This window comes from Arachis hypogaea, chromosome 17 (assembly GCF_003086295.3).
Source record: "Arachis hypogaea cultivar Tifrunner chromosome 17, arahy.Tifrunner.gnm2.J5K5, whole genome shotgun sequence".
In the NCBI taxonomy this organism is placed as follows: domain Eukaryota; kingdom Viridiplantae; phylum Streptophyta; class Magnoliopsida; order Fabales; family Fabaceae; genus Arachis; species Arachis hypogaea.
The window spans coordinates 61657169-61681817 of record NC_092052.1 but is presented as its reverse complement, the minus strand read 5'-3'; the positions used below and the strand labels follow the sequence as shown (position 1 = coordinate 61681817).

General features: G+C 39.1%; 1 non-coding gene across 1 annotated transcript; it reads left to right on the top strand.

Annotated features, from left to right (window-relative positions):
* Nucleotides 1-23479: 23479 nt before the first annotated feature.
* LOC112768895 (small nucleolar RNA R71) lies at nt 23480-23587 on the top strand. Its single transcript, XR_003186272.1, has one exon. It is a non-coding gene; the product is annotated as a small nucleolar RNA R71 (small nucleolar RNA).
* Nucleotides 23588-24649: the final 1062 nt, after the last annotated feature.

Here is a 24649-nt window from a genome sequence, read left to right as displayed (position 1 = left end):
TCTCAAATAACTCAGGACTTGCTTAGGGACAAGCAAGTATTAAGTTTGGTGTTGTGATGCCAAGGCATCTTAGGCTAGTTTCACTAGCATTTTTCTGTTAGTTTTAGTTGTTTTATGCATTTTCTTGAGCTTAAAGTAACCAAGAATGGTTAGATGAATAACAAAGTAATGAACCATCCAAACAGTATGATTTTGATGCAAATTCCATGAGTTTTTAGTTATATTACTTGAATGCTATGAATGGAAGATTTCTCATGAAATTTTGCAAGACTTTGATGTAATTGTTTGGATGATTTCAGGGAAGAAGAGGCTAGGCAAGGAAGCAACAAAATCAATAAAGGAAGCTTGAATATCACATGTGGAGTTTAAGTTCCAGTTTAAGCTTAAACTGGAACTTAAACTACCAAACCATATAATGCTGGAAATGGCGTTTAAGTTCCAGTTTAAGCCTAAACTGGAGCTTAAACGCCAGAATCATGAAGGCTAAGAAATGCTGGAACTGGCGTTTAACCTCCAGTTTAACCTTAAACTGGAAGTTAAACGCCAAAATGGGAAATGCACCAGGGAGCCATTTCCACGTTTAAGCTCCAGTTTAACCTTAAACTGAAGCTTAAACGTGCTTCCACAAAAGGCATCACTGGAAGTGTCTGGCGTTTAAGCTGCAGTTTAAGCTTTATATACTATATGATAAAGATGAAATATTAAAAAATTATTATTTTGTCCACTAAATTTATTTTATGAAATACATTATGTAAGGATATACGAAGTCTAAAAAAAATTGGACACCAAATTTTAGTAACTTTTTGTATTTTTTATTAAGGAGTGCTCTATTATATATGTAACTTTTTTTAAGTTAAATAATAAGCACCAGAAATATATAAATAGTGTATATTAATTTAATCAATTTTGTTATAGAATACCAACCAATTATGTTACTATGACGTCTGTTATTTGGACCAACTCCATTATCATGCGCTTTCAATTCTAGATTTTTCAAAGAGTAGAATACAGATATTAAGCAAAAATTGAATTTATAGCCAAAAAAATTAAATTATCATAATACATGTTAAGTGTTACCTGAAACAAAATGATGATGATGATGATGATGGGTGGCTCTTACCATTTGTCTAATTGTAGTTAATTCTGTACTTGACAATGGATTTGGAATAGGAATTATATTAGTTGATATAATATGATTGCTGATTCGTTGAATTTTTCAATTATATTTGTCAGAACATAAGGTAGCAAGACACAAAGAAGAAAAATGATTGCAAGAGCATGATTGAAAGCGAAACAGATATTTAACTCTCTTGAGTAAAGTACGATTGAAGGCGCAGAAGTTTTTGTTATTGAAAGTGAATCGATATTTAAATTGAGTACGTATTAATAGTTTTTTTTTATTGAAAGTGAATCAACTTTAAAATCTGTAGTGGGTTAAAGCCAGTTTTTAAAAAAATAAAATAAAATAAAAAGAATTGAGTAGGTAGTAGCAGTTTTTTTTTTATTGAAATCTGTTTTTAAGTCTGTCATAGGATAAAGCCAATTTTTAACAAAAAGAAAACAGGGGTAAAATAAGAAGAAAAGAAAAAATTGGATACCACAATTCCATATCCCATTATATATTGGTATAGATAATATTTTTTTTAGTAATTATTCATTAATAAATGTTTCATTAACGATTCTGTTTATTATATTTCAATGTGTTTATTTCAATTAGACTCAGTAAATTACCAAAATTCAAACTTATTATCTTGAACTTCTTCCTTGATCATATGGTTAGAATCGTTTAACAGAAGATCTTCAGACCATAAAATTTTTAAAGTAAAAGAAAAATACAATAAAACATATTAGAAAACCTAAAAAAATAAAATAATTTTTAAAATAGAATATATATATATAAGAAAAATAATAAATTAAAACTTACTTGGCCTATGACATAGAAAAATAAAGAGAACGAAATAATCATGAAAGTTGAAATAACGAAAATATATAACACAGTTCTTATCTTAAGACATTTAAATGTAATTAATAAAAAATTGTATTTTATAATAAAAAAATTAATAAATTTTTAAACTAATATATAATAAATATATATATAAATTATAAAACGGATAAAATTTTTAAGCTTAAACGCCAGACACTTCCAGTGATGCCTTTTGTGGAAGCACGTTTAAGCTTCAGTTTAAGGTTAAACTGAAGCTTAAACGTGGAAATGGAAGAAGGCAGCCCTGGAGGGTAACGTAGTCGAACACGTTTAAGCTTCAGTTTAAGGTTAAACTGAAGCTTAAACGTGGAGATAGGAAAGGCAGCCCTGGAGATCGAACACGTTTAAGCTCCAGTTTAACCTTAAACTGGAGCTTAAACGTGTTCGACCAAGTTTTCTCCTCCAGGGTTGCTTTCTCCATTTCCACGTTTAAGCTCCAGTTTAACCTTAAACTGGAGCTTAAACGTGTTCGACACCTCCAGGGCTACCTTTCTCCGCTTCCACGTTTAAGCTCCAGTTTAACCTTAAACTGGAGCTTAAACGTGTTCGATCTCCAGGGCTGCCTTTCCTATCTCCACGTTTAAGCTTCAGTTTAACCTTAAACTGAAGCTTAAACGTGTTCGACTACGTTACCCTCCAGGGCTGCCTTCTTCCATTTCCACGTTTAAGCTTCAGTTTAACCTTAAACTGAAGCTTAAACGTGCTTCCACAAAAGGCATCACTGGAAGTGTCTGGCGTTTAAGCTGCAGTTTAAGCTTAAACTGCAACTTAAACGCCACTATTGGAAAAGGTTTCTGGGCCAAAAATATTGCAGTTTAAGTTAGCTTTTGAGCACAAACATTAACTTAAACTTACTCTGGTATGAAACCCAATTGAATATCATGGTTTATGGGATTGGGCCTGAAGGATTGATGAGTCTGGAATTTCAATTTGTTGAGTCATGTGTCATTACTTGATTATCACTAAGTTGGCTCAATGAATGTTACAGAATTTGGATCAGCAGCCTCATCAAGATTATGGATCATAAACCCAAAGCAAAAGGAAAGCAGGGAGAGGCCTCAAAGCCCAAGAAACACAACAGAAGCTCAATGAAGAAAGTGTATAAATAGGATAGAATTTAAGTTAGAGGGACTTTTACCTTTTCATTTTTGGAAGTTTTCATACTTTTGTAATTGAATTCAGAGCTATGACTCACTAAACCCCCTTTCATTGGGTTAGGGAGCTCTATTGTAATTCAATGAATCAATAATAGTTTTATCTTCTTCTTCAATCCTTTCTCTTGAATTTTGTTAGAAAGCTTCTCGATCTAATTCCATTGGGTAGTTGTCTTGGGAAAGAAACTACCCATAATTGGAATCCTTCGGAACCTTGGGAAAGGAATGGAGGATTCATGCTAGAGAAGCTTTCTCACAGTGAATTGGATTGGGGTTTGGATGGATATTGTGACATGTAATCCTACCAAATTGTGGTTCATGAAACTGTGTGGTATAATCAGTGATCGAGCATCATCTCTTCTTATGAACATTTAAACCAAGGGATTGGGAATTTGTTTGTTTTTAGAGAGAATTGGTGAGCCAAGGGATTGGGATCCAATCATATAAGATTGCCAAGCAAAATTCAATGAACGCATTGGTTGAGGAAGAGATAAAAATGTTTTGATTCGGAGATCTCAATATCTCCTATAACCCAATGAATTCCCCATCTCCGATTTCCACTTTCTCTTTACATTCTGCAACTCAATTCATGCAATCACCCCCATTCCCTTTTAATTTCAGCAATTTAGCTTCTGCTCTTTAATTCATGCAATTTAAGATTCTGCCATTTCAATTTCTTGCCATTTAAGTTTCCCGCCAATTTTACATTCCGCAATTCTCATCTAATTCTTGATTCCGCTCAACTAGACACACTTCTAATCCGAATTGCTCATTCAACCAATCCTTGTGGGATTCGACCTCACTCTATTGTGAGTTTTTACTTGACGATAACCGGTGCACTTGCCGGAAGGAATTTTGCCGATCGTGCAATTTCCTAAATCGTGGCATAACTAGTTTATGCGCATCACCCAACAAGAGGAGCAGTTGCTTAGTATGCTGAGAAGGCACAAGAAGGCTATTGGGTGGAGTTTGGCAGACATAGTATGTATCAGCCCTCAAGTCTGTGAGCACCGCATATTTTTAGAGGAAGGAGCAAGGCCTATCCATCAACCTCAAAGGCGGTTGAACCCTACCATTTTAGAAGTTGTCAAGAAGGAAGTGACTAGACTGCTTGAAGCCGACATCATCTATCCAATCTCGGATAGTGAATGGGTTAGCCCAGTACAGGTGGTTCTGAAAAAGTCAGGTGTCAGAACAGTGAAGAATGAGCATGGGGAACTCATGGCTACAAGAGTGTAGAATTCCTGGAGGGTGTGCATTGACTATAGGTGCCTCAACCAGGCTACTCGCAAGGATCACTACCCGCTACCTTTCATCGATCAAATGCTTGATCGCCTGTCAGGTAAATCACACTACTATTTTTTAGATGGTTACACTGGTTATTTTCAAATTTATATAGCTCTAGAAGATCAAGAGAAAACAACTTTTACATGTCCCTTTGGAACGTATGCATATAAGAGAATGCCTTTTGGCTTGTGTAATGCACCGGCTACGTTTCAAAGGTGCATGATGAGTATCTTTTCAGATCTTCTAGAGAATTGTATGGAAGTTTTCATGGATGACTTTAGTGTGTACAGTGATTCTTTTGACCTTTGTTTGGATAGTCTAGCTAGAGTATTAGAAAAATGTACTAGTTTAAACCTTGTGCTGAATTTTAAAAAATGCCATTTTATGGTACAACAAGGTATTGTTCTAGGACATGTTGTTTCTAATACTGGTATATCTGTTGATCCTGCAAAGGTAGATGTTATTTCTGGTTTACCTTACCCCTCCTCTGTGAGGGAAGTCCATTCTTTTCTTGGACATGCAGGTTTCTACTGGCGATTTATCAAGGACTTCAGTAAGGTTGCACTGCCTTTGTCCCGACTGCAGCAGAAGGACGTAGAGTTTGAGTTGAGTGAAGACTGCATGGAAGCGTTTGACAAGCTGAAGATTGCTTTGACACGAGCTCCTATTGTGAGAGGGCCTGACTGGAGTAGGCCATTTGAGATTACGTGTAACGCATCCAACTATGCGGTAGGAGCAGTGCTGGCTCAGCGCGAAGGTAAGGACCTGTATATTATTGCTTATGCTTCTAAGACCTTAGATGGTACCCAATCTAATTATACTACCACTGAGAAAGAGCTTTTACCTATTGTTTTTGCTGTCGATAAATTCCGAGCTTATTTACTTGGTACTAAGGTGGTAGTATATTCAGACCATGCAGCTTTAAAATATTTGTTAGCTAAGAAAGAGTCTAAACCAAGGTTAATCCGTTGGATATTATTGCTGCAAGAATTTGATTTAGAGATCAAAGATAGGAGTGGTTCCCAAAATTTAGTGGCGGACCACTTGAGTCGCCTAGAGCATATTAAAAGTGACTCCACTCCTATTAATGATGCTTTTCCACTTGATAGCTTGCACGCAATATCTGAGGTGGTTCCTTGGTATGCACCTGTAGCTAATTATTTGGTTAGTCATACCTTTCCTCCTAACTTTTCTAAGCATCAAAAGGACAAGCTTAAAAGCGAGTCCAAATATTACATATGGGATGACCCATATTTGTGGAGATGTGGTGTTGACCAAATAATTAGAAGGTGTGTGCCACAATCAGAATTCCAGTCAATTATAGAGGCCTGCCACTCTTCTGAGAGTGGTGGACATTTTGGTCCTCAGAGAACTGCTAGAAAAATTTTAGACTGTGGATTCTGGTGGCCCACACTTTTCAAGGATGCTACTACTTTCTGTGAATCTTGCCCCCAATGCCAAAGGATTGGTAATATATCCAAGAGGGATGAGATGTTCCAACAACTTATGTTGTTCTGTGAAATTTTCAATGTTTGGGGTATTGACTTCATGGGTCCATTTCCAAACTCTAATGGTTTCTTATACATATTGTTAGCTATTGATTATGTTTCTAAATGGGTGGAAGCAATTCCTACCTGTTCTGATGATGCTAATGTTGTTGTTTCTTTTGTTCAAAATAATATTATTTGTCGCTTTGGATCACCACGATCAATCGTGAGTGATCAAGGCACTCATTTTTGTAACAGGAGAATGACAGGTCTGTTAAAGAAACATGGCATTATTCACAAGGTGGCGATTGCTTACCATCCCCAAACCAATGGGCAAGTCGAGGTGTCTAACAGAGAGATAAAGTGCATATTGGAGAAGATTGTCAAGCCTCACAGGAGAGACTGGAGTACTAGACTTGCAGATGCGCTTTGGGCTTATAGGACAGTGATAAACCCATATTTTATGATATATATTGTAATCAATTTAAGTGATTTATTCAACCCTTCACCCACTTATTTATGTAAATTGCATGGTTTTACTTTCCCCTTCCTTATTATGTGATATATGTGAAAAACATGTTTCCTATGCTTTAAAAATAATTATTTTAATTACCCTTTATTACCATTCGATGCCGTGATTTGTGTGTTGAGTAGTTTCAGATCTTCTAAGGTAGGAATGACTTAAAGGTTGGAAAGAAAACATACAAAAATGGAAGGAAAGCACAAAATGGAGTTTTTGAAGAAACTGGCAGTGACGCGAACGCATGGACGACGCGGTCGCATGCCCAGCGCGAAAAGGCAGTGACACGAACGCGTGACTGACGCGGACACGTGCCATGAGTAGAACACAGATGACGCGTACACGTGACTGAAGCAAACGCGTGACAAGGAAAACTCCAGATGACACGACCGCGTGACCCACGCGGACGCGTGACAGACGCCACGCACCAAAAATTATAGAAAACGCTCCCAGCGATTTCTGAATTCCTTTTTGGCCCAGATCCAAGTCCAGAAGGCACAGATTAGAGATTATAAAGTGGGGGAATGCATCCATTCAGGGAATGTCTTAAATTATCCACTTTTCATAGTTTAGATGTAGTTTTTAGAGAGAGAGGTTCTCTCCTCTCTCTTAGGTTTTTAGGATTAGGATTCCTCTTAAAGGATTTAGAATTTCAACTCTTCATCAGGTTCAACATTCCTTTTACTTTATATTTCTCTTTTACTTTCAGATATTTTAATGTTATCCTTTAATTACTTTTATTGCCAATTTGGCTTATGAACCATTCATGTTTAGACTTAATTTTCTATTTAATATAATTTGAGGTATTTCAGAATTATGACTGATTTCCTTTATTTACATTAATAATTTAGATTTTCCCCTTTTGGCTTTGGTTGATTAATTGGTAACTCTTGAGTTGTCAAACTCATCGTGATTGATAATTGTTATCGTTGCTGATTGATTTAAATCCCTATAACTCTAGTCTCTCCTTAGGATTGATTTACCCACTCGACTTACCTTCATATTTAGAGGTTGACCTAGTGGAGAGCAAAATATAATTCTCATCACCATTGATAAGGACAACTAGGATAGGACTTCCGAATTTTCATACCTGGCCAAGAGTTTATTTTACAGTTATTTATTTATTTTATTTGTCATTTAATTTATTTGTTCCTTACTTTCAAAACCCCAATTTACAAAACTCATAACCAATAATAAGAACATACCTCCCTGCAGTTCCTTGAGAAGACGACCCGAGGTTTAAATACTTCGGTTATCAATTTTAAAGGGATTTGTTACTTATGACAACCAAAATGTTTGTAAGAAAGGTCGATTGCTCGGTTTAGAAACTATACTTGCAACGGGAATTTATACTGAATTCTAAACCGTTAATCTTCAGTTCTTCAAAATGGCACCGTTGCCGGGGATTAAAATTCATTAACCCCCAGTGACGCGAAACCCTACCCCCATCGTGCCCCATTCTCTCCCCCCTAACCCCCCACTGCTCCCTCTCTGCTCCTGGCCACCCACAACCACCACCACTACCCTCAACCACCGCCATCGCGCCGTCACACCACCAACAACCCGGACCCACCGCGACGCCAACCCCCTCCTTCTTCTTCTCCCCTCCTTCTCCTTCTTCCCCCCTTCTCTCCCTTCCACCACCGCGGCCAGCCACCGCCACTGCGCCGTCACTACCGCGCCTCCCACCACCATCACCCTCACCCCCTTCCTTCCTCCCTCCTGAACCCCCTCTCCACCATTACCCCCACCCGAAACCCCCTGCCACCAAACAGCCACCAACCGCCGTGCCAACCACCCTGCTCCACCACAGTGCCACCGTGCCCCTACCCCCAGCACCACCATCTCACCACCGACATCCCCTCTCAGAGCCTTACCTTAGTTCATCCGCATACCAGGTTCCGCCGAATGCCATTTTTTCCCCCATTCGTAGTTAATTGCATATTTTTTTCAGTTTCTGTTCAAACTAGGCTAGTTAGAGATGCATGTTTGTAGTGGATTCTAGGTGGTTAGGTAGCTAGGATGTGGTTAGTAGATTTAGGCCTGATAATTACGCTATTCGTGCTTCTTGTTTTATCCATTTCGCAATTCTGATGTTGCTGTAATGTTAATACTATTCATATGCTGTTTTTTACTGTTTCATGCTACTCTTTACACTGCTTTTTCATGTTCATATTCCGTATATATAATTGCAGCATTATTTTAATTTATATGCACTATTCTGCTTGCTGTTTATTACCCGGGAACATCCAATTTTAGCCGGTATGCTGCCCAATTTTCTGTAAATTATTTTGATTTTCATTCATGTTTTGGTTTTGGCAATTTGAATTTGGAATTCCTTAGCTTTTCCCAAACCACTTCATGAATGCACGGGCCCGCATTCTTATTCCTTTCGATCTCCTGGTTAATAAATTGCACTTTTGATGATTTGATTTTAATTTTTTGCTATTTTTATATCTATATGAATCATCAACAACCTGATTTCCTTGCTTGAATATGAGTTGACTGTTGCTTAAAATTGTGAAATTCCTGTTACTTAGAAACCGATCATCATGCCACTTACTCTGACTTTCTTTTTACTAACTCACTAATTTTCGCTTTCTAACCTCTTTTTCAATTTTAACCACTTTTAACTTTCTAACTTCCTCTGCTTTTTTTGACTAACTCTTTCAATTTTTTTTAACTCATGGCATGATTATTATTTTTCCTAATTAACATGTATTCTACTTATAACATATTTGGGATTGTAATTTCTCATCTCAGCTTTTTAACTCCGAAACAATCCAAAATACACAATTATTCAACTCATTTCATAATTCTACTGCTCCTTTGCCACTATGTGCTTATCTTGTTATTTGCCTACTTGTTTTCCCTATTTTTATTATATCTTAGATTTCTGTATTTCAGGATGTCTGACCCTCAGCATAAGGGAAAAGGCAAAGCAACAACTGGCAAACGGAAAAGGGGTGAATCCTATATGTCTATCTTGGACATTATGCATGATGACTCATGGCGGGAAAAGCACTTTACCCCGCAGGAGAAGGCTGACCAGCTCCTCCCTGCCAATGATCCAATTAAGTTTGCAAACCGATACTGTGAGCTGAAGTATCTAGTGTTTGCTACCTCAAGAAATCTGTACCTAGAGCGAACTCTGAAAATTCCAGAAGAATTACAGCAGTACACTTCCGATCAGATCAAACAAAGAGGCTGGTTCTTCTTGGAGAGAAACTTGACAGAGGTCAATGCTTCCTAGGTGAGAGAGTTTTACTGCAATTATTTCAAGACTTCCCTGGATGCAGTGCATCTCAGAGGAAAACAGATACTGGTCACTGAAGAGGCCATTGATGATATTCTGCGCCTTCAGCCTAAGTCAGATCAACCTTACGGTTACCAAAAGGCTGAAGAGGACATGCGCTTTCTGAGATTTGACTGGGATGCTGTCAAACAGAGGATAGCCCTTTCCGACTGTCCCATGGGTCATGGGTAAGAACACCACAATGCCTAAAGGAATCAAGCTGATGTATCTGAATGATGAGGCTCGGCTCTGGCACCAGATCCTGAGCAACTTTGTTATGCGGAGTACTCATGAGACGAAGTTGCCTGCTACTATGATCACCCTTCTCTGGTGTGTGCTGGAGGGTAAGGACCTGTATCTGCCATGATTCATCCGGCATTATATGGCCAGGGCCCATGTCAGAGGCACCCTTCCTTTCCCTTACCTGGTCACCCAGCTAGGCCATCGAGCTGACGTGTCTTGGGAGGATGCTGATGCGAAGCCGACTGCTGCAGACTGCAAGAAGATCATTCCTCACAGTAGAAAGTTTTTGGCTTTAGGCTACAGGCCTCCATTCCTCACCGCTCTTGATGAGACAGCCACCCCTTCAGCTGTCCTTTCTTCATCCACTACTGCACCAGCCCCACCCGCTGCACCTCCAGCCACTCCTGAGCCTATTTACCATTTGGTGCATCGACTCTTTGCTTGCTTGGATCGTATGGAGCATCGCAACAAGCGACGCTATGAGAACGTCAAATTGATGATCCGATCCGGCGGCGACATCCCCTCCGAGCCTGACACCCTTTCTGATACATCTGAAGTGGAGGAGGACGATCACGAGGAGGAGACACCTACCCAGGCTGCACAGGCAGGACCAGAGCAGGCTGTGCCACAGCAGGAGGTGCCACACCAGATATAGGCCACAGATCCAGAGATTCCTATCCAGTCAGAGCCTCCACTGCAGCAGATTGATCCTCCTACCCTCATCTAGTCCGCAGACCCTTAGGCCACCACCGAGACTCTAGCAGCCCATCCTTCCGGTGATGACACTCCTTCACACCCAGCTTGAGTGAGCATCGAGGATGATGCTTTATTTTAAGTGTGGGGAGGTCGCCATCCCTGGCGTATTTCTTTTTGGTGAACCACTACAGACTCTTTTTATCTTATTTTGTCTATTTTTCTGTATTTTTATCTTTATTTTTACTTTTCAGTACTTATACACTGTTCTTTTGCTGTATTTTTACTTTATTTCTGCATTTTGCACTTTACTTTATACCTTAGCCATTTAGTTTAGTTTGCAATTCTAAACTTATTAGTTATAGAATATATGGATTAATTAGTATAGTTTATCCTTTTAGCATATGATAGTTTGGTTTAAATTGAAAATAAAAAGGAAGTAAACTAGAGACTTTAACATAATCAAAAATAATCCACACACCTTGTATATAGAGCATAACATGTTAGTTAGTTAACAACATTTCATCAAGGAGGAACACTAAAACTTTAAAGCCACCCAAAAAAATTTTTTACATTGAGAATAATGGGAACTCTTAATTTCTACTTGCATGAAATGTATAACTGATATACGATTTTTGAGCTAGAGAACACACAGCCTGTGAGTTTTGAGCTTAATTGTATGGTTACATTCAAACCATAATTTTTATTCCTGTGTGTTTTGCCCTTCTTTTTTATTCTGGTGCTCTTTACTTTGTTTTAATCTATATGTCCAATTATAGAGTATAGATACATACTAAGAGATGATTGAGGCCATCATTTGAATTTTCCTCACTTATCCCAAATTAGCCTACCTTGTACATCACCCTTGTTAGCCCCCTTGAGCTTTTTAATCCCCTCTTGTTCTATAAACCACATGACTAGCCTTAAGCAGAAAAACAAAATAAAAAAATCCCAAGTTGAATCCTTGGTTAGCTTAAGATGGAAATTGTGTGTTGTTTAAGTGTGGGAAACTTTATGGGAACATGGATGATAGAAACAAAGGTGGAAAGTTAAAAAAAAAATAAAGATGTTTCAAAATAAAAATTTGGGAAGCATGCTCATGTGAAATCAAAACAATTGAATTACCATGTGCATTAAAAAAATATTTTATTTTCGGTATTTAATTATGGGGATACAAAAATTCCCCAATTGCAAAATAAAAAGAATCAATGCACATGGGATAAAATTTAAGTTAATGCATGAGCTTGCAATACAAAGTGAGAAAAGTTGTGCAAATAGGTTAAGAAACTTGGAATTACAAAATATGTATGTTAGGTGAGATCTTAGACTAATCAAGGATTCACTTCTTAGCTCACTTAGCCTTATACATATACCCTTACCTTTACCTTGGCCCCATTACTACCTTGAAAAAGACCTCATGATTTTTGTATGTCTGTATTCTATAATTGTTGATTGGTTAGATGAAGAACAAAGTTATAGAAAGTAAGGATAAAAAGAAGAATAGAGTGATTGACCCAATAAACACTGAGTGACTAGAGAGTAAACACAAAATCCAGTGAGGGTTCAATAGCTCGTCACCATATATCTCTTGCTTGAATTGTTAATTGTCTTGCAAGTTTAAAAAATATTTTTACCCATCTCAATTGTAAAAAGTGCTTTAACATTATCTAGGGTTTGGCTATGCATATATGATTCCTTGAGAATGTGAATTAATTTAACTACAAGTAAGTTTTATATACAAGTGAATAACAATTAGAATTGCATGATTCATTTAGGTAGTTTGCATTTATAATAGATTGCATTGCATGAGATTCCACCACTTTAACCTTACCTTACCCTTTATCTTGGACTTAGCATGAGGACATGCTATTGTTTAAGTGTGGGGAGGTTGATAAATCCATATTTTATGATATATATTATGCTCAATTTAAGTGATTTATTCAACCTTTCACCCACTTATTCATGTAAATTGCATGGTTTTACTTTTCCTTCCTTATTATGTGATATATGTGAAAAACTTGTTTCCTATGCCTTAAAATAATTATTTTAATTACCCTTTATTACCATTCGATGCCGTGATTTGTGTGTTGAGTAGTTTCAGATCTTCTAAGGCAGGAATGACTTAAAGGATGGAAAGGAAATATACAAAAATGGAAGGAAAGCACAAAATGGAGTTTTTGAAGAAACTGGCAGCGACGCAAACGCATGGACGACGCGGTCGCATCCCCAGCACGAAAAGGCAGCGACGCGAACGCGTGACTGACGCAGACGCGTGCCATGAGCAGAACACAGATGACGCGTACGCGTGACTGAAGTGAACGCGTGAGAAGGAAAACTCCAGATGATGCGATCGTGTGACCCACGCGGATGCGTGATAGACGCCATGCACCAGAAATTACAGAAAACACTCCCAGCGATTTCTAAATTCCTTTTTGGCCCAGATCCAAGTCCAGTAGGCACAGATTAGAGGTTATAAAGTGGGGGAATGCATCCATTCAGGGAATGTCTTAAATTATTCACTTTTCATAGTTTAGATGTAGTTTCTAGAGAGAGAGGTTCTCTCCTCTCTCTTAGGTTTTAAGGATTAGGATTCCTCTTAAAGGATTTAGAATTTCAACTCTTCATCAGGTTCAACATTCCTTTTACTTTATATTTCTCTTTTACTTTCAGATATTTTAATGTTATCCTTTAATTACTTTTATTGCCAATTTGGCTTATGAACCATTAATGTTTAGACTTAATTTTCTATTTAATATAATTTGAGGTATTTCAGAATTATGATTGCTTTCCTTTATTTACATTAATAATTTAGATTTTCCCCTCTTGGCTTTGGTTGATTAATTGGTAACTCTTGAGTTGTCAAACTCATCGTGATTGATAATTGTTATCTTTGCTAATTGATTTAAATCCCTATAACTCTAGTCTCTCCTTAGGAATTGACTAGGACTTTAGGTGTTAAATTGATTTACCAACTCGACTTACCTTCATAGTTAGAGGTTGACCTAGTGGAGAGCAAAATATAATTCTCATCACCATTGATAAGGACAACTAGGATAGGACTTCCAAATTTTCATACCTTGCCAAGAGTTTATTTTACAGTTATTTATTTATTTTATTTGTCATTTAATTTATTTGTTCCTTACTTTCAAAACCCCAATTTACAAAACTCATAACCAATAATAAGAACATACCTCCCTGCAGTTCCTTGAGAAGACGACCCGAGGTTTAAATACTTCGGTTATCAATTTTAAAGGGGTTTGTTACTTGTGACAACCAAAACATTTGTAAGAAAGGTCGATTGCTCGGTTTAGAAACTATACTTGCAACGGGAATTTATTCTGAATTCTAAACCGTCAATCTTCAGTTCTTCAGACAGCTTACAAGACACCCATAAGAATGAGTCCATTCTGCCTAGTCTACGGAAAGGCATGTCACCTTCCAGTGGAGGTGGAGCACAAAGCTTACTGGGCGGTGAAGGAATGCAATTTCGGATTGGGGGAAGCCGGAATTGAAAGAAAGCTGGAACTACAGGAATTGGAGTGCCTTCAACTAGAAGCGTATGAGAACTCAAGGCTCTACAAGGAGAGGGTGAAGGCGGTGCATGACAAGAACTTCAAGAGGAGAGAGTTTAGAGCTGGGGTTTTAGTCCTCTTCTACAACTCAAAGTTGAGACTCATGCCGGACAAGCTAAGATCAAGGTGGGAAGGCCCTTATAGGGTGGAAAAAGTTGAGCCATATAGAGTCTTCCACCTGAGTTATCCTTCAAGCCCCACTTTCTTCAAGGTCAATGGCCACTGCTTGAAGCTATATCATGGTGAGAAGATGAAGAATAACAAGGAGCTGGAGATCTTCCTCTTGGCGGATCCAGCAAAAGAAGAAGATTGAGCTTGTGGACCGTCCAATTAAAGGACGTTAAAGAAAAGTGCTAGGTGGGAGGCAACCCACCATGATATGATCTTCCCTTTTTATTAGTTCTATTTTATTTTTATCAGTGTTAAATTATGCATAATTACTTCTATTAGTCATTAATTTAAAAAAAATGCTAACGACGCGCAAGCGTCTATGACGCGCATGCGTCGTGTGTAAGTGCATACTTAAGAGAAATTTAACAGAGAGTTGCGTGAGAGCTGCGCAGGAGGGGTGCTTGGCGCACAAGCAACCCCACGCGTACGCATCCCCTACAGGTTTTTCAATCCACGCGTAAGCGTCAGCGACGCGTACGCGTGGACATGGAAATCAGCGTAAAACAGTTAATTGAACAGAGAGTTGTGCGCGCGTGAGGCTGGAACCATGCATCTGGCACAACCATGGTCACGCGTACGCGTGACCGATACTTACGTGTCACTTGCATTTCAGCTCACCGACGCGTACGCGTGGGCGACGCGTGCGCATCATATGCGCCGCGTCACTTACTCGGCGCACCGCCCAGATTTCAATTCTCTCACCCCTCTCTTCTTTCCCTAATCCTAATTCTTCTTCTTTCTTCTTCATTCTTCCCCTCTTCCTACTTCTTACTTCTTTCTTCTTCCTTTCTTCCACCACCACCGGCAGACCACCACCGGAGACCAATAACTCCGGCAGCTACAATTTCCTTTTCTTTTCTTCTTCCCTTCTTACTCTTCTCCCATTCTTATTCCCACTCAACATCCTATTTTCATCTTCTTCTTAAGGTTTCTTTTCTTCCTCTCTTCTACTCTTTCATTCTTCTTTTACTTATTGCATTTGATTATTTTGTTTATTTCTAATTTTATATTAGTTTAGTTATTTATAATTTCTTTTTCATTCTTTTATCTTCCTTTTTTATGTTGGTGTTGGAGCTTTATTTGGGTATTATTTTTCTATATTTGAGCTTGTGGATATTATGAGGAGTAATTTGATAATTGGCATTTTGTTTTGGGTCTCATATTTGCATGGATTATTTACTTAAATTCCTATTTTTAGATTGCACACCAAGTGTTTGTGAAAAAGCTCTCATGTCATTTTGAATTCTTTTCTATTTTATTTTTCCACTTTAATGCCTCTTTTTCACAACCCTTGAAATCCATGTATATTGAGTATATTAGTCATTAATTGTCAACATACAAGTCCTCATTAATTTGTTACACTTAATAATTGATGTTTGAGTTATGCTTCTCATGCTTGTTACTTGCATGCTTTTAACCCTGTTGCATCTAATTGTTATGATATGCCTTTATGATTTTCATTAATGTCTTCCTTACATGTTGTAGCTACCATGTATTTAAGACATTTTCTTCTACTTTGGCATTCATTATTATGTTAACTTTCTTCCTTCCGGTTTTTACCTATCTATATTTCACATTAATTCTCTTTCTTCCTTCTTTAGGATGGCCACCAAGAGAGGAAAAGAGAAGGCTCCTGACAAGAAACCAACAAGGAAGGGAACTAAGAGAGCACCGGCTAAGGCGCAACCATCTACAAGTGTCCAGCCGCCTACCAAGCGGGTGAAGAGGATCATCAAAGTTGATAAAGCGGAGAAAGCCTTTCCCGCACAAGACTCCACACGGTTCACTAACCACTACTATGAGCAGATGTTCCCCATCCTAGTAGAGAGGAACTATAATAATGAGCACCTACTCATCCTTCCAACACACTTTGTTGATTTTGTGGAGCCCCGCATCGAAAGGAGACAGTGGGAATTCTTAAGGAAGTAGCCGCGGGAGGCCAATCTCTCGTGGGTAGTTGAATTCTACTCCAACTTCTACTCGCCTACCCTGTAGTCTATCTATGTTCGTCAGAAGCAAGTCCCTATCTCTGAAGGTGCCATACAGAGAGTACTGGATCTTCCACCTAGATCAAAAGGATTGGATGCCTATCAAGAGGCCCAGCTTAAGCGCCAGACATAACTGGAGTAGTGTCCTTGGAGTTATAGCCCAACCTGGCAGCACCTGGACCTATGGACAACATCGGGCAAAACCCAAGAGCATCTCCGCTCAGGCACTTACCTTGGAGGCTCATGTGTGGACACAAATTATGTCCCACTACATCTTTATGAGCACTCATGATTCTACCTTCACTGTGGACATGGCTGTTCTCATCTGGTGCATTCTTACAGAGCAACCTCTCAACCTGCCCTGACTCATCCGGCAGGCTATGGGACACAAGCAAATTATGGGCAACCTACCTTTTCTTGCACTGGTTACAGATTTGGTCTCTACAACGGGAGTCTCCTAGCGGGCTGGGGATACGAAGGCCTTGATACCAAGGGATGATCAGTATACCCCAAATCGGAAGTATATCAGACCCCCAGTACCTTCTGCAATCTGGTATGCAGGCCCGTCTTTAGACACTCCTTCTCCTTCTACTCCACCATCATCCACACCTCCTGCACCATCTACCACTGGTATGCGAAATTGTGATCATCAACAATGGCGCTAAAGGACTTGGAGCTCTTAAACGTGAATCACACTTTGTCACAATTCTGCACAACTAACCAGCAAGTGCACTGGGTCGTCCAAGTAATAAACCTTACGTGAGTAAGAGTCGATCCCACGGAAACTGTCGCCTTGAAGCAAGCTATGGTCACCTTGTAAATCTCAGTCAGGCGAATTCAGATGGTGATGGAGAATTGATAATTAAAATATGAATAAAACATAAAATAAAGATAGAGATACTTATGTAATTCTTTGGTTAGAATTTCAGATAAGCGTATGAAGATGCTTTGTTCCTCCTGAACCTCTGCTTTCCTATTGCCTTCTTCCAATCATTCATACTCCTTTCCATGGCAAGCTTTATGTTGGGCATCACCGTTGTCAATGGCTACTTCCCGTCCTCTCAGTGAAAACATTCCAAATGTGCTATCACCGCATGGCTAATCATCTATCGGTTCTTGATCATGCTGGAATAGGATCCATTGATCCTTTTGCGTCTGTCACACGCCCAACAATCGCGAGTTTGAAGCTCGTCACAGTCATCCCTTCCCAGATCCTACTCAGAATACCACAGACAAGGTTTAGACGTTCCGGATCTCAGGAATGGCTGCCAATAATTCTAGCCTATACCACGAAGGTTCCAATCTTAGATTAGAAACCCAAGAGATACGCATTCAAGCCATTGCTAGTAGAACAGAGGTGGTTGTCAGGAACATGTTCATAGGTGAGAATGATGATGAGTGTCATGGATCATCACATTCATCAAGTTGAAGAACGAATGAATATCTTGGAGAAGAAATAGACTTGAGTTGAATAGAAAAACAATAGTACTTTGTATTAATTCATGAAGAACAGCAGAGCTCCACACCTTAATCTATGGTGTGTAGAAACTCCACCGTTGAAAATACATAAGTGATAATAGTGTAAGCATGGCTGAATGGCCAGCCTCTAAGGTCTAGGGACTAAACGTCCAAAGATGAAAATACAATAGCAAAAGGTCCTATTTATAGAGAACTAGTAGCCTAGGGTTTACAGAAATCAGTAATTAATGCAGAAATCTTCTTTCGGGCCTACTTGATGTGTGCTTGGGCTGAGAATTGAAGCTTCCATGTGTAGAGACTTTTCTTGGAGTTAAACGCCAGCTTTTGTGCCAGTTTGGGCGTTTAACTCCAGCTTTTGTGCCAGTTTTGGAGTTAAACGCCAAAATTCTTGAGCTGACTTGGAACGCCGGTTTGGGCCATCAAATATCAGAAAAAGTATAGACTATTATAAATTGCTGGAAAGCCCAGGATGTCTACTTTCCAACGCAATTGAGAGCGCACCAATTGGGCTTCTGTAGCTCCAGAAAATCTACTTTGAGTGCAGGGAGGTCAGAATCTAACAGCATCTGCAGTCCTTTTTCAGCCTCTGAATCAGATTTTTGCTCAGGTCCCTCAATTTCAGCCAGAAAATACCTGAAATCACAGAAAAACACACAAACTCATAGTAAAGTCCAGAATTGTGATTTTTATTTAAAAACTAATAAAAACATAATAAAAACTAATTAAAATATACTAAAAACATACTAAAAACAATGCCAAAAAGCGTATAAATTATCGGCTCATCACAACACCAAACTTAAATTGTTGCTTGTCCCCAAGAAACTGAAAATCAAATAGGATAAAAAGAGAAGAATATACAATGAATTCTAAAAACATCTATGAAGATCAGTATTAATTAGATGAGCGGGGCTTTTAGCTTTTTGCTTCTGAACAGTTTTGGCATCTCACTTTATTCCTTGAAGTTCAGAATGATTGGCATCTATAGGAACTCAGAATCCAGATAGTGTTATTTATTCTCCTAGTTAAGTATGTTGATTCTTGAACACAGCTACTTTATGAGTCTTGGCCGTGGCCCTAAGCACTTTGTTTTCCAGTATTACCACTGGATACATAAATGCCACAGACACATAACTGGGTGAACCTTTTCAGATTGTGACTCAGCTTTGCTAGAGTCCCCAATTAGAGGTGTCCAGGGTTCTTAAGCACACTCTTCTTTTTGCTTTGGACCTCGACTTTAACCGCTCAGTCTCAAGTTTTCACTTGACACCTTCACGCCACAAGCACATGGTTAGGGACAACTTGGTTTAGCCGCTTAGGCCAGGATTTTGTTCCTGTGGGCCCTCCTATCCACTGATGCTCAAAGCCTTGGAACCTTTTTATCACCCTTGCCTTTTGGTTTAAAGGGGTACTGGCTTTTCTACTTGCTTTTCTTTTTTTTTTCTTTTCTCTTTTTTTGCAAGCTTTTCACTGCTTTTTCTTGCTTCAAGAATCAATTTTATGATTTTTCAGATCATCAGATAACATTTCTCCTTTTCCCATCATTCTTTCAAGAGCCAACAATTTTAACATTCATAAACAATCAAATTCAAAAATATGCACTGTTCAAGCATTCATTCAGAAAAACAATAGTATTGCCACCACATTAAGATAATTAAACTGTTTTAAAATTTGAAATTCATGCACTTCTTTTTCTTTTTCAATTAAAAACATTTTTTATTTAAGAAAGGTGATGGATTCATTTTCATAGCTTTAAGGCATAGACACTAAGACACTAATGATCATGTAATAAAGACACAAACATAAATAAACATAAAGCACAATTTTCAAAAAACAGGAAAATAAAGAACAAGGAAATTAAAGAACGGGTCCACCTTAGTGATGGCGGGTTGTTCTTCCTCTTGAAGATCTTATGGAGTGCTTGAGCTCCTCAATATCTCTTCCTTGCCTTTGTTGCTCCTCTCTCATGGTTCTTTGGTCTTCTCTAATTTCATGGAGGAGGATGGAATGCTCTTGGTGCTCCACCCTTAATTGTCCCATGTTGAAACTTAATTCTCCTAGGGAGGTGTTGATTTGCTCCCAATAGTTTTGTGGAGGAAAATGCATCCCTTGAGGCATCTCAGGGATTTCATGATGAGGAGTTCCTCATGCTCTTGGTGAGGTTCTCTCACTTGCTCCATCCTTTTCTTAGTGATGGGCTTGTCCTCATCAATGAGGATGTCTTCCTCTATGTCAATTCCAGCTGAATTGCAGAGGTGACAAATGAGATGAGGGAAGGCTAACCTTGCCACAGTAGAGGACTTGTCCGCCACTTTGTAGAGTTCTTGGGATATAACTTCATGAATTTCTACTTCCTCTCTAGTCATGATGCTATGAATCATGATAGCCCGGTCTATAGTAACTTCAGACCGGTTGCTAGTAGGAATGATTGAGCGTTGGATGAACTCCAACCATCCCCTAGCCATAGGCTTGAGGTCATGGCTTCTTAGTTGAACCGGCTTCCCTCTTGAATCACTCTTTCATTGAGCGCCCTCTTCATAGATGTCCATGAGGACTTGGTCCAACCTTTGATCAAAGTTGACCCTTCTAGTGTATGGGTGTGCATCTCCTTGCATCATAGGAAAATTGAATGCGAACCTTACATTTTCCGGACTAAAGTCTAAGTATTTCCCTCGGACCATTGCAAGCCAATTCTTAGGGTCCGGGTTCACACTTTGATCATGGTTCTTGGTGATCCATGCATTGGCATTGAACTCTTGAACCATTAAGATTCCGACTTGTTGAATGGGGTTAGTGAGAACTTCCCAACCTCTTCTTCGAATCTCATATCGGATCTCTGGATATTCGCCCTTTTTTAGCTTAAAAGGGACCTCGGGGATCACCTTCTTCTTGGCCACAACTTCATAGAAGTGGTCTTGATGCACCCTTGAGAGGAATCTTTCCATCTCCCATGACTCGGAGGTGGAAGCTTTTGCCTTCCCTTTCCTCTTTCTAGAGGTTTCTCCGGCCTTTGGTGCCATTAATGGTTATGGAAAAACAAAAAAAGCTTTAGCTTTTACCACACCAAACTTAGAAGGTTGCTCGTCCTCGAGCAAAAGAAGAAAGAAGAGAGTAGAAGAAGAAGAAATAAAGGAGATAGAGGGGGCTTAGTGTTTCGGCCAAGGGGGATAGGTAGTGTGTATGTTAGGTGAAAATGAAGGAGTGAAGATGGGTTTATATAGGAGTAGGGAGGGGGGTATGGATCGGCCATTATGGGTGGGTTTGGGTGGGAAAGTGGTTTGAATTTGAATGGTGAGGTAGGTGGGGTTTTATGAAGGATGGATGTGAATGGTGAAGAGAATGATGGGATTTGATAGGTGAGGGGTTTTTTTTTGGGGAAGAGGTGTTGAGGTGATTGGTGAATGGGTGAAGAAGAGAGAGAGGTGGGGTAGGTGGGGATCCTATGGGGTCCACAGATCCTGAGGTGTCAAGAATTTCTCATCCCTGCACCATGTGGCGTGCAAAACGCCCCTTGCTGTCAATCCTGGCGTTAAACGCCAGGCTGCTGCCCATTTCTGGCGTTTAACGCCAGCTTCTTGCCCATTCTTGGCGTTAAACGCCAGTCTGGTGCCCATTTCTGGCGTTAAACGCCTAGAATGGTGCCAGACTGGGCGTTTAACGCCCATTCTGCTACCCTTACTGGCGTTTAAACGCCAATAAGTTTCTTCTCCAGGGTGTTCTATTTTTCATTCTATTTTTTCTTCTATTTTTGATTTTTCAATTGTTTTTTGTGACATCACATGATCATCAACCTATAGAAAACATAAAATAACAAAGAAAATAGAAATTTAATATAGATAAGTAAAAATTGGGTTGCCTCCCAACAAGCGCTTCTTTAATGTCAATAGCTTGACAGTGGCTCTCATGGAGCCTTACAGATGTTCAGAGCAATGTTGGAACCTCCCAACACCAAAATTAGAGTTTAAATATGGGGGTTAAACACCAAACTTAAAGTTTGGTTGTGGTCTCCCAACACCAAACTTAGAGTTTGACTGTGGGGGCTCTGTTTGACTCTGTATTGAGAGAAGCTCTTCATGATTCCTCTCCATGGTGACAGAGGGATATACTTGAGCTTTCAATACAAGGGAGTCTTCATTCACTTGAATGATCACTTCTCCTCTGTCAACATCAATCACAGCTTTTGCTGTGGCTAGGAAGGGTCTGCCAAGGATGATGGATTCATACATACACTTCCCAGTCTCTAGGATTATGAAGTCAGCAGGGATGTAGTGGCCTTCAACCTTTACCAAGACATCCTCTACAAGTCCATAAGCTTGTTTCTTTGAATTGTCTGCCATCTCCAATGAGATTCTTGCAGCTTGTACCTCAATGATCCCTAGCTTCTCCATTACAAAGAGAGGCATGAGGTTTATGCTTGACCCTAGGTCACACAGAGCCTTCTCAAAGGTTATGGTGCCTATGGTACAAGGGATTGAGAATTTCCCAGGGTCTTGTCTCTTCAGAGGTAATCTCTGCCTAGTCAAGTCATCCAGTTCTTTGATGAGCAATGGAGGTTCATCCTCCCAAGTCTCATTACCAAACAACTTGGCATTTAGCTTCATGATTGCTCCAAGGTACTTAGCAACTTACTCTTTAGTAACATCTTCATCCTCTTCAGAGGAAGAATACTCATCAGAGCTCATGAATGGCAAAAGTAAATTCAATGGAATCTCTATGGTCTCAGTCTGAGCCTCAGATTCCCATGGTTCCTCATTAGGGAACTCCATGGAGGTCAGTGGACGTCCATTGAGGTCTTCCTCAGTGGAGATCACTGCCTCTTCCTCCTCTCCAGGTTCGGCCATGTGAGACATGTTTATGGCCTTGCACTCTCTCTTTGGATTCTCTTCTATTTTGCTTGGGAGAGTACTAGGAGGGAGTTCAGTAACTTTCTTACTCAGCTAACCCACTTGTGCTTCCAAATTTCTAATGGAGGATCTTGTTTCAGTCATGAAACTTTGAGTGGTTTTGATTAGATCAGAGACAATGGTTGCTAAATCAGAGTGGCTCTACTTAGAATCCTCTGTCTGTTGCTGAGAAGATGATGGAAAAGGCTTGCTATTGCTAAACCTGTTTCTTCCACCATTATTGTTATTGAAGTCTTGTTGAGACCTCTGTTGATCCTTCCATGAGAGATTTGGATGATTTCTCCATGAAGAATTATAGGTGTTTCCATAGGGTTCTCCCATGTAATTCACCTCTTCCATTGCAGGGTTCTCAGGATCATAAGCTTTTTCTTCAGAGGAAGCTTCCTTAGTACTGCCTGTTGCTGCTTGCATTCCAGACAGACTCTGAGAAATCATATTGACTTGTTGAGTCAATATTTTGTTCTGAGCTAGTATGGCATTCAGAGTGTCAACTTCAAGAACTCCTTTCTTCTGATTTGTCCCATTATTCACAGGATTCCTTTCAGAAGTGTACATGAATTGGTTATTTGCAACCATTTCAATGAGTTTCTGAGCTTCTGTAGGCGTCTTCGTCAGATGAAGAGATCCTTCAGCAGAGCTATCCAATGACATCTTGGATAGTTCAGACAGACCATCATAGAAAATACCTATGATGCTCCATTCAGAAAGCATGTCAAAAGGACATCTTCTGATCAATTGCTTGTATCTTTCCCATGCTTCATAGAGGGATTCTCCTTCCTTCTGTCTGAAGGTTTGGACTTCCACTCTTAGCTTGCTTAATTTTTGAGGTGGAAATAACTTTGCCAAGAAGGCATTGACTAGCTTTTCCCAAGAGTTCAGGCTTTCTTTAGGTTGTGTATCCAACCATGTCCTAGCTCTGTCTCTTACAGCAAAAGGAAAAAGCATAAGTCTGTAGACTTCAGGGTCAACCCCATTGGTCTTGACAATGTCACAAATTTGCAAGAATTTAGCTAAGAACTGATGAGGATCTTCTAATGGAAGTCCATGAAACTTGCAATTCTGTTGCATTAGAGAAACTAATTGAGGCTTAAGCTCAAAGTTGTTTGCTCCAATGGCAGAGATTGAGATGCTTCTCCCATAGAAGTCGGGAGTAGGTGCAGTAAAGTTACCAAGCACCTTCCTTGCATTGTTGGCATTGTTGTTTTCGGCTGCCATGGTTTCTTCTTCCTTGAAGAGCTCTGTTAGGCCCTCTAAAGAGAATTGTGCTTTAGCTTCTTTTAGCTTTCTCTTCAAGGTCCTTTCAGGTTCAGGATCAGCTTGAACAAGTATGCCTTTATCTTTGCTTCTACTTATATGAAAGAGAAGAGAACAAGAAAGTAGGGAATCCTCTATGTCACAGTATAGAGATTCCTTGAGGTGTCAGAGGAAAAGAAGAATAGAAGGAGGGGGTAGATGGAAAAGAATTCGAACATATAAAAAAGGAGGGAGTTCGAATTGTACCTTGAGGAGGAGTGTTAGTCCTTTAAATAGAAGGATGTGAGAAGAGGAGAAGAATTTTCAAAAATAAATTAAAAAGATTTTGAATTAATTAAAAGAAATTTGAAAATTTGATTGAGATTTTCGAAAATTAAGATTGGGAAAGAAATTAAGTGATTTTTGAAAATATTTTGAAATTATAAATTAAAAAGATATGATTGAAAGTTAATTTTGAAAAAGATATGATTGAAAATCAATTTAGAAAAAGAAAGTTTTTAAAATTAAAGTTGATTACTTGACTAACAAGAAATTAAAAGATATGATTCTGAAATTTAAAGTTTGATCATTTCTTAATAGGCAAGTAACAACTTGAAACTTTTGAAGTAAATCTTTAATTAT